Source organism: Salvelinus alpinus, chromosome 2 (assembly GCF_045679555.1).
Source record: "Salvelinus alpinus chromosome 2, SLU_Salpinus.1, whole genome shotgun sequence".
NCBI lineage: Eukaryota > Metazoa > Chordata > Actinopteri > Salmoniformes > Salmonidae > Salvelinus > Salvelinus alpinus.
Window position 1 is genome coordinate 29,573,292 of NC_092087.1, and position 14,240 is coordinate 29,587,531.

Sequence of the window (14,240 nt, forward strand, 5' to 3'; positions counted from 1 at the left end):
ACATATCTTTCTGCTGTGATTGCACACTGTGATATTTCACCCAATCAAATTTAATTTGTCACATATACATGGTTAGCAGATGTTAATGCGAGTGTAGCGAAATGCTTGTGGGAGTTATTCAAAATTGGATTTGTTTTTTGAATTCTTTGTGAGTCTGTGTAACCTGAGGGAAATATGTGTCTCTAATATGGTCATACATTTGCCAAGAAGTTAGGAAGTGCAGTTCAGTTTCCACCTCAATTGTGTGCCTGTCTTCTCTTGAAAGCCAATAGCAAGACTATGTTCACTGAGTCTGTACATAGTCAAAGATTTTAATTAATTTTGGGTCAGTCACAGGTTTTCTGCCACTGTGTACTCTCGGTTTAGGGCCAAATAGCATTCTAGTTTGCTCTGTTTTGTTAGTTCTTTCCAATGTGTCAAGAAAGCTAAGGTAACTGAGCTAAACGACTATCGCCCCGCAGCACTCACTTCCGTCATCATGAAGTGCTTTGAGAGACTAGTCAAGGATCATATCACCTCCACCCTACCTGACACCTTAGACCCACTCCAATTTGCTTACCGCCCCAATAAGTCCACAGACGACGCAATCACACTGCACACTGCTCTAACCCATCTGGACAAGAGGAATACCTATGTAATAATGCTGTTCATCGACTACAGCTCAGCATTTAATACCATAGTACCGTCCAAACTCATCATTACGCTCAAGACCCTGGGTCTTGACCCCGCCCTGTGCAACTGTGTCCTTGACTTTCTGAGGGGACGCCCCAGGTGGTGAGGGTAGGAAACAACATCCCCACCCCGCTGATCCTCAACACTGGGGCCCCACAAGGGTGCGCTCTCAGCCCTCTCCTGTACTCCCTGTTCACCCATGACTGCGTGGCCGGCACGCCTCCAACTCAATCATCAAGTTTGCAGACGACACTACAGTGGTAGGCTTGATTACCAACAACGACGAGACGGCCTACAGGGAGGAGGTGAGGGCCCTCGGAGTGTGGTGTCAGGAAAATAACCTTGCACTCAACGTCAACAAAACAAAGGAGATGATCGTGGACTTCAGGAAACAGCAGAGGGAGCAACCCCCTATCCACATCGACGGGACAGTAGTGGAGAAGGTGGAAAGTTTTAAGTTCCTCGGCATACACATCACGGACAAACTGAAATGGTCCACCCACACAGACAGTGTGGTGAAGAAGGCTCAACAGGACCTCTTCAACCTCAGGAGGCTGAAGAAATTTGGCTTGTCACCATAAACACTCACAAACTTTTACAGATGCACAATCGAGAGCATCCTGTCGGGCTTTATCACCGCCTGGTACGGCAACTGCTCCGCCCACAACCGTAAAGCTCTCCAGAGGGTAGTGAGGTCTGCACAACGCATCACCGGGGGCAAACTACCTGCCCTCCAGGACACCTACACCACCCAATGTCACAGGAAGGCCAAAAAGATCATCAAGGACAACAACCACCTGAGCTACTGCCTGTTCACCTTGCTATCATCCAGAAGGCGAGATCAGTACAGGTGCATCAAAGCTGGGACCGAGAGACTGAAAAACAGCTTCTATCTCAAGGCCATCAGACTGTTAAACAGCCATCACTAACATTGAGTCGCTGCTGCCAACATACTGACTCAAATCTCTAGCCACTTAATAATTAAAAATTGGATTTAATAAATGTATCACTAGTCACTTTAAACAATGCCACTTTATATAATGTTTACATACCCTCATTACTCATCTCATATGTATATACTGTACTCTATACCATCTACTGCATCTTGCCTATGCCGTTCGGCCATCGCTCATCCATATATTTATATGTACATATTCTATTCATTCCTTTACACTTGTGTGTATAAGGTAGTTGTTGTGAAATTGTTAGATTACTTGTTAGATATTACTGCATGGTCGGAACTAGAAGCACAAGCATTTCCCTACACTCGCATTAACATCTGCTAACCATGTGTATGTGACCAATAAAATTTGATTTGATTTGAATTATCTTTTTGTTTTCTCATGATTTGGTTGGGTCTAATTATGTTGCTGTCCTGGGGCTCTGTGGGGTCTGTTTGTGTTTGTGAAAAGAGCCCCAGGACCAGCTTGCTTAGGGGACTCTTCTCCGGGTTCATCTCTCTGTAGGCGATGGCTTTGTTATGGAACGTTTGGGAATCGCTTCCTTTCAGGTGGTTGTAGAATTGAACGGCTCTTTTGATAATTAGAGGGTATCGGCCTAATTCTGCTCTCAATTTGGTGTTTGTCCCATTTTGTGAATTCTTGGTTGGTGAGCGGACCCCAGACCTCATAACCACAAAGGGCAATGGGTTCTATAACTTATTCAACTATTTGTAGCCAGATCCTAATTGGTATGTCGAATTTTATGTTCCTTTTATTGGCATAGAAGGCCCTTCTTGCCTTGTCTCTCAGCCCGTTCACAGCTTGTGGAAGTTACCTGTGGCGCTGATGTTTAGGCCAAGGTATGTATAGTTTTTTGTGTGCTCTAGGGCAACAGTGTCTAGATGGAATTTGTATTCGTGGTCCTGACAACTGGAACACCATTATTTTTGTCTTACTGAGATTTACTGTCAGGGCCCAGGTCTGACTGAATCTGTGCAGAAGGTGCTGCTGTAGTCTCTCTCTCTCTTTCTCTCTCCAAGCAAAGGTATGTCTATTAAAATGCAGACATCTTGCAACTTGACTCCATTTAGCAAAATTGCAGAGACAACCGTTTCTGATTTAATTGCTTATCAAGAACATTTCACAGTTTACCTGCTATTGTCAAGTTTGATCTGATGAGATTTGTCAGCAAACAAAATGAAGCTAACATTGGGCTTGAAGGAAACGTGGAAAGGCATGGGGGACATCAATCAAACATGGCAGATAAATGTCAAAGCCACCCAAGTAATATCTCCCCTCAACTCCTATTCCCCCCGGACATGTGCTGACACTGGTAGAATATTTTAAGAGGCAGTGAGCTGTATCCTGAAGTCCCAGTAGATTATTGGACCCGTCTATGATTTGACAAAGGTCACAGGTCATATCACAGGTCACATTTCCTCTCCTCCGATATAACATGGCCTGGGCGTATATTATTATGATTTGTTATTATTATTGAGTACAGCGAGGTGATTGATTAGAAATCATTATAAATATAACAGTGACATCAAGCCACCCATCTGGGCATCCTTGACCACAGGTGAAGGATTTTGGTGAAGTTTTTCTAGGTTATATAAGGTGGAGATCGGATGTGAAAATATGATTTATTATCTCAATCTTTAAGCTGCCCAGCTGATAATCATGTATTTGATCAGCAATGTTGAATTATTGAACATCAAAACTTAGCCGTGTGAGATATCCACTGCCCATAAATTGGTCCATGGTGAGAATTTCAATTGCTTACTCCTCGTGTCCTCTCTCATTTCTCCTCGCCTCCTTCTCAAAACCCATTGAAGGAGAAGGTCAAAGGGGTGGGACCTCTGGCTTTCTCATCCAATGGGTTTTGAGGAGAGAGGATGCGAAAGTATGCAATTGAGATTCTCCCATGGACTAGCCCATCTTGAGTAGTATCAAGCTCAAAAAACAAATCATACTGTTAGCTTAACTTTGTGAAACCATGCGGGGAAAACAGAACAAAAGAATAATACCTAAAAACATGGTACCTTAATAATTGTTGTACGAAAAAGTAACCATGCTTCTCCTATTAAACAGAACAAATGAGAAGAAAGTAGGTTGATGAGGAGAGGCTGTTGGCCCAGAGGACCTTTCCAGCAAGGATAATTGTCAGCAAGCTCATTAAAAGAGAGGATAGGACAGACCAAGGGCCATAGGTGCGGGGGCGGGGGAAGGGGGGAAGAGTCTTCCTCCCTCTTTGCCTGTAACAAGCAGGAACAAACAGCATGCCTAGCTTGCTCCATCCATCACACCCTAAGGACAGAATGGAGACCGAGACAGGCGGTGGAGAAGAGATGAGGGGGGGTGATGGATTGAATTGCTTTGACTGATCTGGGCAAAGGGAGAAGTTTCCAGGGAAGTTCTTCTCTCTGCCCTTGCTATCTCGCTGCCTCTATCTCACAGCTTCAATCTAACTCATAATCATACGCCCCTTCACTCAGAAATACACCCACATAGATACACACATGCCCAAACACACACACACACATGCGCATGCACACACCTACAGTAATCTTGATTCTGTTAGTGAGAAGCTATTGCATCTCTTGGTGACATTTGTCTGGAAGGATGGTTGTATGAGGAATGATAAGGAGGTGCATGAATAATTGCAAAGTGCTTCATGCATTGGCTCCTTGGCTCCTAAAGGCAAATCCAAGTAACTAGAATTCTGCAGTTAGCATTTATCATGTAGTCCTCATCTATCCTACACATCTCCATCAGGCCTGCTCAGTGAGGCTGCAGTGAGATGGAACAGCAGACTGATGGAGCAGGTGCCATAAGCCAACATGAAAAACACTACAGTTTACTACACTAATTACTGTAGAATTCTGTAGTGTTCTGTAGAATACTATACCACACACTGTAGTATCCCTTCGTTCATGTGTTGTACTTACTATAACATTTTGTAGTATACTGTAGAATCCTATAGTAAATTCTACAATATACTACAGACAGCAAAAACACTACAGTAAATATTACAGTCTGCAAAAACACGACAGTACTTACTATAGTATATACTACAGTATTTCATTTGCATATACCCAGCCGATTCCTCTCCCCATATCCCAATTCGTGCCACCCATAAGTGAGAAACCTACATGCCATGTTTAGACCATATTGTATATATTGTATTCCCTTCAGGTTATAGAAAAGAGCAGAAGCTCTGAACTATCCGTACAGACCTCAGCCCTACCTACCTACCTACCTACCTACCTACCTACCTACAGGTAATGGAAAATGTGCTTTTTGAGTATTTTCTCTAGTAGGTTTCCTCAAGGAGAAAACCTCCACTTCTATGTCAAAGATAATAAAACAAAAACACTATAGTATTTACTACAGTAATGTCTGTAAAAACACTACAGCGCATACATCTGCAATACATCCCTGTAACTTCAGGACGAGCAGTAAGTAACCAGGGCTTTCTAAATGTGTCATCTCTCAGCGTGTCTAGTACTGGGAGTGGGTGGAGATAGTGACTCTAGTCACCCTACAGCAAGTATTCCCAAACTGGGGTACGTACAATGCCATCGGGGGTATGCCCCCCAAAAATGTGATTCACATAAAAAAAAAAATATATATACATTTACATTTCTTCACATTTTCAAACGGTCCATTTATATTTTCCAACAGGGCTAAACATTTGGTGAGTTTTTTTCTTGCCTGAGTATTCCCGTTTCACTGCCAAAAATATTCATTAAACCATCTAGTGTTCAGCGAAATAACAACACAATGCCAAATAAAGGTAGCCTAGTCAAATATTTAACATCCAATCACATTAACCGTTACTCTCTAGCGGGAATTCCACTAATGGTCCGAATGTAGCCAAATGTAGCTGCTGCTCATGTTGGTATCTGTACTGATGGCGCAAAGCCATGACAGGGAGACATAGTGGAGTGGTAATGTGAGTGCAAGCAGTTGCTCCCGACGCCACTTGGTGTAACGGCTGTTTGAAGAAGAGGACCAAGGTGCAGCGTGGTCCGTGTTCATGATTTTTAATACAGCTGAACACTAGAACAAAAATTAACAAAGCGGAACAAACGAAACAGTTCTATCAAAACAGACAAAACAGAAAATAACTACCCACAAAACCCATGTGGGCAAGAGCTACCTAAGTATGGTTCTCAATCAGAGACAACGATAGACAGCTGCCTCTGATTGAGAACCACACCCGGCCAAACAACAAAGAAATACAAAACATTGAACAAAAGACATAGAATGCCCACCCCAACTCACGCCCTGACCAAACTAAAATAAAGACATAAAAAAGGAACTAAGGTCAGAACGTGACAGTACCCCCCCCCCCCCCCAAAGGTGCGGACTCCGGCCGCAAAACCTGAACCTATAGGGGAGGGTCTGGGTGGGCATTTCACCGCGGTGGCGGCCCTGGTGCGGGACGTGGACCCCACTCCACCATAGTCTTGGCCCACTTAGGTGGCGCCTTTGGAGCGGCGACCCTCGCCACCGACCCCGGACTGGGGACCCTTGCAGCGGGCCCTGAATAAACGGGAGACTCTGGCAGCTCTGGAGTGAAGGGCGACTCTGGCAGCTCTGGAGTGAAGGGCGACTCTGGCAGCTCCGGAGTGAAGGGCGACTCTGGCAGCTCCGGAGTGAAGGGCGACTCTGGCAGCTCCGGAGTGAAGGGCGGTTCTGGCAGCTCCTGACCGACGGGCGGCTCTTGCAGCTCCTGACCGACGGGCGGCTCTTGCAGCTCCTGACCGACGGGCGGCTCTGGCAGCTCAGGACAGATGGGCGGCTCTGGCAGCTCAGGACAGACGGGCGGCTCTGGCAGCTCAGGACAGACGGGCGGCTTTGGCAACTCAGGACAGACGGGTGGCTCTGGCAGCTCCGGACTGACGAGAGAACCTGGAGGGAGGAGACGGAGAGACAGCCTGGTGCGTGGGGCTGCCACAGGACCCACCAGGCTGGGTAGACCTACAGGAGGCCTGGTGTGTGGAGGAGGCACCGGATGGACCGGGCTGTGGAGGAGCACTGGAGCTCTGGTGTGCAGCCTTGGCACCACTCCTCCAGGCTGGATGACCACTTTAGCCCGGACCCTCCAGAGTGCAGGCACAGGTTGAACCGGGCTGTGGGGGAACACTGGAGATCTGGTGCATACTACTCGCACCTCTCCCTTAGGCTCAATGCCCACATTCGCCCAGCACAGGGGGGGGGGCAGGCATAGGACGCACTGCACCCTCCCAGTGCCCTGGAGACACAGCACGCAGAGCCGGCGCAGGATACCCTGGGCCGAAATGGCGTACCGGAGACCAGACACGCTGAGCCGGCACAACACACCCTGGCTGGATGCCCACTCTCGCATGGCACTTGCGGGGGGCTGGCCTATAGCGCTCTGGGCTATGAGCGCGTACTGGCGACACCGTGCGCTCTACCGCATAACACGGTGCCTGACCAGTACAACGCTGCTTTCGGTAAACACGAGGAGTGGGCTCAGGTCTCCAACCTGACTCCGCCACACTTCCGTGTGCCTCCCCCCAATTTTTTGGGGGGGCTGCCTCTCGTGCCTCTCGCGCTGCTGTGCTACCTCTTCATATCACCGCCGCTCAGCTATCGTTGCCTCCAGTTCTTCCTTGGGGCGGCGATATTCCCCAGCCTGTGCCCAGGGTCCCTTACCATCTAGTATCTCCTCCCAAGTCCAGGAGTCCAGAACCCTCTGCTCCTGGTTACCATGCTGCTTGGTCCTTTTTTGGTGGGTAGTTCTGTAACGGTACTCGTCCTCGTCTGATGACGAGTATGGAAGATCGGACCAATGTGCAGCGTGGTAAGTGTCCATTTTAATGAAATCCAACTGCACACTGAATGACAAAACAACAAAAGAGAATGAACGAGACTGAAACAGTTCTGTATGGAAAGACACAGAAAACAACTACCCACAACCCATAGTGGGAAAACAGGCTACCTAAGTATGATTCTCAATCAGAGACAACGATCGACAGCTGCCTCTGATTGAGAACCATACCAGGCCAAACACAGAAATACAAAACCTAGACTACAAAAAATAGAATGCACACCCCAACTCACGCCCTGACCAAACTAAAATAAAGACATAAAAAAGGAACTAAGGTCAGAACGTGACAACATCAGCTATCTGCTAGTTGTGAAAACTGATTGAGTAACTCCTGCCTCACCTCATTAACCTATTTTTAACGTCACTGAGTTACTGTTACACTGTGAGGGAAATATTATGCATTTCTGGGTCAGACTTCCTGGACACACTGATATTCTACCTTAAAGATGTGATTGTGGGTCGGAGTAAAAGGCAAGACAAATTTGTACGGTTGTGTGCAAGTTATTATAGTATTTGTGTGTGTGTGTGTTTTTTAATCCACTCACAGGGTCAGACTCTCTGAATGTCACCCTGGACTGAATCTATCCATCACCTGCTCAGATGTGGCTTTCAGACCCGCTTGGGGAAGTTGTGACATGCCACACACAGCTCAAATGTCATAACGTTTCTTCACAAGTGTCTTTCTGTGTTTGTGTGTATGTGTGTGTGTGGAAGGATGCTGGCCATGGCATGTGCTAACAGAACGTTCTTACACTTGCTGACTTGCTGCGAACAGGAGGTAGACGTCTTTGGTGTCACTCACAAATATTTTCTCCCACTCGTCGTATGTGAAGGGATGACTTTGAAAAAAAGCAATGTCACTGTCTTTGTTCTCTTTGACAGCAGGCAGTGACGAAGTCACATGACCTGTGACGCTGGTGAAAGAGGGATTGAGGGGAATGAGGATAGAGGGAGGAATAAATCAGTGACGTGTAGGTCACACCTCGCACTCAGAGGACTTATCTCCGTAGCAACTATCTTCCTGCTTCAACTTGCCATGGTCGAGAACATTAATGTGCCTTTGATAAGGGGATTGATATATTCTATCTGAGTGAGATATACACTCTTACAAAAAAGGGTTCCAAAAGGGGTCTTCGGCTGTCCCAAAGAAGAACCCTTTTTGGTTCCAGGTTGAAGTATTTTGGGTTCCATTTAGAACCGTCTGGGTAAGGATTCTACATGGAACCCAATAGGGTTCTACCTGGAACCAAAAAGGGTTCTTCAAAGGGTTCTCCTATGGGAACACTCGAAGAACCCTTTTAGGTTCTAGATAGCACTTTTTTTTCTGAGTCTACTGATCCCTCTCTAATGCTTTGTTCACAGAGATCTGAAACAGAAGCACGTATTTGTGTTGAAAAATAACAACTCTTGTATTCTTACAGGTCACATGTCCATTGTAATGCTGAAGAGCTATGTGTTCTGATGGGGATGGTCACAGTGAGACAGAGTGGCAGGGCGCTCTGTGACTGTGTTGCTGGAGGGGATGATGATGTTTACAGAGTGCTGTTATTTCTGTCCCTCCACCCTGCAGTGCTACCCTGCGTGCCCTCTGCCTGCATCACTGGTGGCATAACGCTAACGATGTCATCATTTTAAGCCATCTCTCAGCTGGACCTCTTGACCCTTTTGTCAGGTAGTGGCACACATCAGTAATGTTGTGTGTGTGTGTGTGTGTGTGTGTGTGTGTGTGTGTGTGTGTGTGTGTGTGTGTGTGTGTGTGTGTGTGTGTGTGTGTGTGTGTGTGTGTGTGTGTGTGTGTGTGTGTGTGTGTGTGTGTGTGTGTGTGTGTGTGTGTGTGTGTGGCATGTGTGTGCATGTGAAGCCGTGTGCCTTATAAAATGGTTGCCAATGTCATGTTTGCATCCCTTTATAGTTTTTCCTTTGAAATGTTCTTTCCTTTTCCATTTTGTGCACTTGGATGAACAGGAAAATGTAGAGATAGTATGACACTTAACTCAGGGCTCATTTAATGAAATATACATGAATGCAGCTCAAGTAATAGTCAAGCTTGTTGAAATACGTGCACATATAGAGATAGGGCTTGACGGATGGATTGGTTGGCCGATGACTAAAACTCTTGACCTCAAAGGTAGCAGCTTTGACATGGAGGATCTGACTTTTAACTGGTTTAATAGCAGTGATTTGTGTTGGGGTTGTCAAAACAGGAAGACAGCGGCCATAGAGCTATGAGAAGTCCTGTCTTTAGAGTGGCCCAATCTGGACACAGCACTCCCCAGGTGAGACTTCTGGGGGCAGTCGAATTCGGGTATTGATACAGCGAAAGCTTGGGCCTCCAGGACAGCTGTTGGGGGGGGGGGGGTGAGTCAGTCAGTCTGTCCTTCTAGTTGGACACAGGGTCATTAAACGTTATGTCACTGATCCACAGTACCCTTGCTTTAATGTGACTAATTACCAGAAGTTATTGCAACCTCTTGATGTTTTGAGTTGAAATGAGATACCGACAGTTGTACTGAATGTTCTCCATAAAACCCTTCGATACCTCTTAGATTTAATCAGATGTAGACTTCCTGTTCCTTTTCATGCCAGGGGTGAGGTACACTGATCCAGAGGACAATGGGAGTAGAGCTGTCCTTGGGTTTTCTCTCTAATTCTGTCTATTTCCCATTGTTCGAAGGAATGAAGGATGACTTGGCATTGTGGCCAACTCATGCAGGTTAAAGGCGCTACAGGGACTCTGATTGAAGTATACTACCATCATAAAAAGATGCATAAAGGTGATTGCCTGCCACACACCCACCCAGCACAACAAGCATCCCTAGAAACACTGTCATGCAAAGTAAGCCATCACATCAAATCAAACTTTATTTATGTGCCGAATACAACAGGTGTAGGTAGACCTTACAGTGAAATGCTTACTTACAAGCCCTTAACTTAATCAACAATGCAGTTCAAGAAAGAGTTAAGAAAATATTTAACAAATAAATAATTAAAAGTAGCACAATAAAATAACAATAATGAGGCTATATAAAGGAGGTACCGGTACAGAGTCAATGTGTGGGGGTACAGGTTAGTCGAGGTAATTTGTACATGTAGGTAGGGGTAAAGTGACTATGCAGATAATAAACAGTGAGTAGCAGCAGTGTAAAAACAAATGGGGGGGGGGGGGAAATTTTGGTCCTAGACTTGGCGCTCTGGTACCGCTTGTTGTGCAGTAGCAGAGAGAACAGTCTATGACTTGGGTGACTGGAGTCTTTAACAATTTTTGGGGCCTTCCTCTGACACCGCCTGGTATAGAGGTCCTGGATGGCAGGAAGCTTGGCCCCAGTGATGTACTGGGCTGTATGCACTACCCTCCATAGTGCTTTACGGTCAGATGCCGAGCTGTTGCCATACCAGGCGGTGATGTAACCAGTCTAGATGCTCTCGATGGTGCAGCTGTAGAACGTTTTGAGGTTCTGGGGACCATTGCCAAATCTTTTCATAGTCCAGGAGAAGGGGTCAATGTGATCTGAACAACCTTCATTGTTGAAAATAACAAATTATTTTCACTGCATATTTCAAAGAACCAATTATTTCAGGGAGAGAGAACTAAAAACACCCCATGATTGACATTACACATTACCTTACCGACAGGGTTACTGTGACATTGCAGAAAACGTTCAGTTCGTGCTGACACCATGTGCAGATGGTAACAAAATACAGTGAGGAGAAAATTAGAGAAACGTTGACGCCTGAGGCCAAATTTAAAACATCATCACCACATAAACACATCCACCAATAGAACAGCTGAGTGGGAGTGAAAGGCACTTTCTGTTGTGTAGGGGTAATACTACCCTGGGACCAAACCAACTATCTCATTTGCCCTAGAAGTTGGCAAAGAAAGGTAGTTGTGTGTTGGCCGTTGACAGGCGTGCTGTGCACACTTCCACGAGTGGCAAACAGCGTGACAGAGTTGAGAGCAAGGAAAGTTGTAGATATAATCTGTCCTCTCCCCCGTATGGTACAGTATGACTTCTCGCCGTATTCAGGGTTCCTGTAGGGTGACTAGAGTCTCTATCTCCACCCACTCCCAGTACTAGACATGCTGAGAGATGACACACTTAGAAAGCCCTGGTTACTCACTGCTCGTCCTGAGGTTACAGGGATGTATTATAGGGATGGATGAGTGTCGTGCGCTTCCCCTGACTAACGTCCACCATGGCCACTGATTACAAAAGGATCAGGATCTCTTGATGGAGTCCTGGGGACCACAATTATTCTTACACAGTCTCAGTTTTCTTGTGTTACAGAGTTTGTGTTGTAATACGCATGAACTCAAGCATTATTTTCCCAGAAGATGCTAAATATTGAACACGTTATGAGAGTGTTAGAATGCTGTGATTGCTAGAATGCTGTGACTTAGCAAGACTTAACCATGGGCATATTCATGTGCACTCAAAACCTGCTAAATCATAGGTTTAGGAGCTGTATGGCAGTATCAGACAGTTGTCTTATTCAGCAGTTTACTTGGGTATGTAGAGCTGGAAGGGCATGTACATGTACGCAACAACATCAAAAAAAGTTTACCAAGCATGAAGAAAATCACAGTTATATTATAACAAGATTTATACCAAAATATATTTTATTTCAAGTTACAGTTGATTTAGAGATCAACAGAAGGCCACCTTCCGGTTCATTGAGCAGTTAATTATTCTGAAAAGAGTAATGTAATATAATAATATTAATTTACGTCACTTAGCAGAAGCTTTTATCCAAGGCGATTGACAGTATAGTGACTGTATACATTTTTCAGCATGTGTATGTGATCCCTGTGGGAATTGAACACAGGACCTTAACATTGCTCTTACCAACCTACCCACACCCTTCTCAGATAACCGTTTAATTATATGTGTTTAATGTACATTTCATCATGCTTGCATGCAACTGGCTTGCACGCCCACCTGACAGGGGCTGTGACCTCTGCAGGATGAGCAATGACAGATTACATCTTGCAGAGCCGTCCAAAAGGCACTGCCAACAGATCCCACATGCATACTTGCAGTATTCACACAATCAGACACACTGGCTGTTCATTTAGCTGCAATATTGATATTGAACAATATGTGTTGTACAGTAGCTATAAAATACAAAGGGGAAGCAAAATTGATACTGATCCAATGCAGTATTCTGACAAATAACTGAGGCAGGCATAAATAATGTCTTTGCTCTTTTATTCTGCCCTGTGACATAGCAGCAGCTCTTAAATGTCATCACACTTTACAATCTAAGAGCGCATAAGTCAGAGAGGTTCCAGTCATATAGAATATGGTATAATCTTTACGGCTCACCAAATGGATGATAGTGCATATAGTACTCTCCCACAAATCCGTATGAAATCAGTGAGGAATGTACAGCGTGTGTCAAACTGGCACTACAGTAAACATCTGATCCTGCTTCCACTTGACTGGAGTCCTGGATGTACCAGATGGTGTGCCTTTTCACCATATTCTCATGAATTATACTTGTAAATAGATGTGTACGCACATCTATCATCTAGACTGTGATGTAATAAGAACTGCTATACCTATGGCGCTCAAAATAACAGATCAACATAGAACAATATAGTATAATTTATGTGTTAAAAAACAGATTCAAGGCACCAGTGAAATGTAACACTTAGCACATATCATGTTTTTACTTCCTATCTACAGGAATAGAAAGTAACATGGGAAAGCATTGTTGAGTCATTGAACAATCTGATTGGAGGTGCTGGTGTGCATAGACTAATACGATTTAGATTCTGGGATGCACTGGACTGGATATTCTTCTATCAGCAATCTGAAAGAGCAGGCCGAGATCAAGAGACTTTGACTGCACTCATCATAAAGAGCCTGAAACAATCAGCTTAATAACTGGGTCTGGGCTCTCGTCTCCCACTCCTGTGGCTGGCTGTCTAATCTGTCTTAAGAAGGAACCACACAGCCACAAGGATCACTAGTCACGCAAGTCAAATACTCACAATCATTACTTTTTGCAGGCAGTCCAGATAAGCCAAAACACTTTGTTTGATGTATGGGACTTTGTATGTTCAAATCTCAATATCTTATTGCATGTTAGTTAAGGAGATGAGGGGTTACAGGCAGTTTGTGGTGTTCCTCATTGCTCTGTTGTGTTCTGCTTTAGGTTGTGTAGGGTCTACCACAGTGACAGACAGCCAACCAGGGGTAGCTTGTCCAGACACTGTTGATGACACAGGTTATGTCAGGGTGATTCTGGCTCATAACACCATGATGGGGAGTCAGATGTGCCCGGGGTTCTCTGTCCACTGTGCCCTTGCCTGACAGACCACCCCTCTCTCCTGCCTCCCATCCTGGCCTGGCACAGGGCAAGCATACCAGATTCCCAAATGCCAACGGATAGCTTAAGACGCGACAGCTGCTCCTGCATCTTGAATGTCTGTCCATTACATTCCCAGAAGTGTTCAAAGGGAGGTGACATTTGCTGTGTGGTGCCTCTGAACCCACTACCTCCTGTCCTTGTTCCTCCTTACTCCATTTCCTCTGCACCCCCCCCCCCCCCTGCAATAGCAAAGACCCAGCATGGGGCACCAGCAAAGCCAAATAACAAGCTGCACTTGACATTCATCATTTATTGATGTGCCCTGCTTTAATTGCAGGTGGAGAGCCTCTCACAGTGGTTAACCGTGGGGAATGAAGGCCCTCCTGCCTCGGCCCCGCACTTACTAACTCAGCACGCTGGGTTGTGCTCAGTGCTGGGGTTATATAACC